Here is a 3436-nt window from a genome sequence, read left to right as displayed (position 1 = left end):
ATCAAACAATTTAAATCATGGAAGCTACTTGATGATTTGATTGCTTTTTGCTTTGATACAAACACTAGTAACAAGTGAAAAGCAGAATGTACGGCATTAGTTGAGAAGAGTATCCGTCGTGCAATTTTATGGGCTGCTTGTCGGCATAACATTTATGAGTTACAGATTAAAAACGTCAGGGAAGCAGTTATTGGAAGCCTTAGTGGACCAATTGAGCCGCTACTTAAAATGCTTCAGGATAACTGGGACTCAATTTCCAACGAAAGAAAATATATTATTGAGTTTGAATTTCCTGCAGACGGAGATAACCTAACTAACTGTCGAGCAAAACTTGTATTGAAATGGACCAGCAGTTGTCTACTAAAAAATACATTTCCGAGAAAAGATTATCGGGAACTTATTGAACTGGTAATTGTTTATCTTGGCGGAGAATTAAATGATGAAAAGACTTTTCAATTTGATTTACTCAAAATGAAACCTAATCAAGTGGATTGGTTGTAACTACCTATTGAACATTGGACAAAGATGAAGGACAATAACTACGTTATAAAAGTTTTTGAGTTTTTAGAAGTGGCTAATGGCAGTGCTGAACTTTTATTTCTATCACTTTTTTTACCAGTAGCACATTATTTAGGGAAAAGAAATATACTAGAAGTTCTCAAATGAGTTTTAAAAAACCGACAGTGAAATCTTAAAAAATGTTGAAAAATAGGCGCGAAAACTACAATTTACTCAAATTAAGTAACTGTGCTACCCCTATATAATGTTTGATTTTCCCAAACTTTTACAATAATTATTTTTTAATTATTATGCACCTCACATAAAAAGTTTAACTCAAAATTTAAAAAAATGCGGAAATGGGACACCCTAATGGGAACCAGTGTGTAATCAAGGGTCATGGTGGGTGACCTTTTTCAAAAATTAAATAAAATCAATGACTTTTCAGTTACTTTCAAACCAAAGTTTATCTGTTTTTTATATTGGAATCTTTATTTAAAAAAGTTCATATCCCTACTGTTTACATAAACATGAGAATTGATAACTACGCTGATTAATGATTGAAGCGTAACAAAACAATAAGCTTATATAAATTAATGGGGCTGTCCATTAACTACGTCAACAATTTTTTGGCAATTTTTAACTTCCCTTCCCCCTTATTAACAGCTTGTCAAACTTTCAGAGACCCCCTATAAAATTACGTCAACAATTAATTGACCCCCCCCCCCTATCCTTTCTTATGTAAAATGAAAAAAAATGAAAAAAATTAAACATTTTAAAATAGTATTAATAACAGTAGTTTACAACTTCAAGAAAAAGTATTTAAAAGTAAAATGTTTAGAAAAAAAAACTTAATTCAACTTTTAACTTTATAAACATTTTTTAAATATATAAAGCCATTTAAAATTACAAAGGCTTGCTCTGAACAAAAAGTGAATAGGAGTAAAAGTGATTACTACATGCAACACTATTGGCTTAAACTTCTTTCAGTGCATGATAAAAGGAAAAAAAAGTTAAACTCACTCAACTTATCGAAGAACTGCAAGTCAATATTATGTTAATAATAAAAAAAATCGTTCTAGCTATGGAATTTAAAAGAACAAAGAGAAATATTAAAACTTTGATGGAGGAGAATTCCTCGATGTTTTCCGAAATTCTTACAATGATAATGAAATCTATGATAATGAAATAATGAAATCATATCTATTGAAATTTTTGATAAGATCTTCAAAATCTTTTAAAAAAACAAAGTTATATTTTTAAGTTGTTATATTACGATTAATAATTGCAAACCTAAAATATATATATATATATATATATATATATATATATATTATATATATATATATATATATATATATATAACTAATCTGAAAGTTATGAAATACATATATATATATATATATATATATATATATATATATATATATATATATATATATATATATATATATATATATATATATATATATATATATATATATATATATATATATATATATATATATATATATATATATATAGTTTTTGCATAGATAACGTTAACATTTAGGTAATTTGGGATAACGGTAGTAACCAACGTACCCATCAACAGACCTACTCCTAGATAATGTTAAATATTTATCATAATATTTTTATATTAATTTATGTACAGTGCAGAGTCACAAAACGTGAATGTGCCAATCCTCCTTTAGATCTGTGCCTACCTTAACTTTAGATCTAATCAAATTCCACATTGAAAGCAAACTAATTCTAATAGAGTCTAGCATAACAAAGTAATGCATTTGATAATTTGTATAAACAAGGGGTATATATAGCATCTATATATAGCAATCTTTTAAGACGGAAGTCCCAAAGTTTATAATTTGTAAAAAGTTTCCAGTTTTTAAAGAGCTACTAACATCTTGTTTTAAATATTATAATAGTATTTGTGCATGGAGCTGGAGAGTCGCATTATAAAATTGAAGTTTTAGCATCAAATGTTTATACCAGGGTCGCAACCTGCTTGCGAACAGCAGGTTGCCGATTCTGGTATAAACATTTAAATAATATAATGTAGATTATGTAGTTACATAAATCTTTATGTAACACAAGGCTACAAACGATGCCTAATTATCCTTTTTTTTAAATTTAGTTTAGTTAATTTTAGCGGTAAATAATTTATAATATTTACCTCAATCCGTAATAAATTTATAGACTTTTGAATAATCATTATTCGCTATGTTTAAATAACCAACAAAGGTGTGCTGCATCAGGCTTTATTCTAACAGTCTTGTGATACTTGTGCACATCTGCAACACAAGTATCATACTTTAAGAATATAATAGAATACTGAAAACATATGTGGATTGATTTTATTTCCAGTTATTGTTTAAAAATTCTCTTTTAACTAATTTAAATGTTCATCTAGTCGATTTTTGAAAATGTTGATGGAAGTCGCGTCAATTGCTATTTGTGGCAGGGAATTCCACTGCAACATAACACGGTTCGTGAAGAATTTCTCTCTTGGCATGCAATTGAGTACACTTTGCTGTGCAAGTCTTTGATTATGACCAAGCATAATATACTTTAACGACGAAGGACGATTGAATAAAACATGAAAGTTTATTTCATCAAATCCACGCATGAACTTGAACATCAGAATTAAATCACCTTGGCGGTGCGATGCTTGATCATGGTTTTTGTAGCACGGTTTTAAACTTTTTCTAGCGCTTCTCTGTCTGCCCGTTGGTAAAGTGACTACGCTTGGATAGCGTACTCTAGTTGAGGACGAACATACGTGGTGTACACTTCTTTCCACAGTGAAAAACTACGGCTGCGAATAGTTTTTTTCTGCCTCTCTATGGAGCGGTTAGCGTTAACTGCAGCTGCTGAAACTTGAGAGCTACGTTTAAGATCATTTGGGATAAGAACTCCAAGATCTCTCTCTAACTGAGCA

This window comes from Hydra vulgaris, chromosome 11 (assembly GCF_038396675.1).
Source record: "Hydra vulgaris chromosome 11, alternate assembly HydraT2T_AEP".
NCBI lineage: Eukaryota > Metazoa > Cnidaria > Hydrozoa > Anthoathecata > Hydridae > Hydra > Hydra vulgaris.
Note: the sequence above shows the minus strand (reverse complement) of the source record.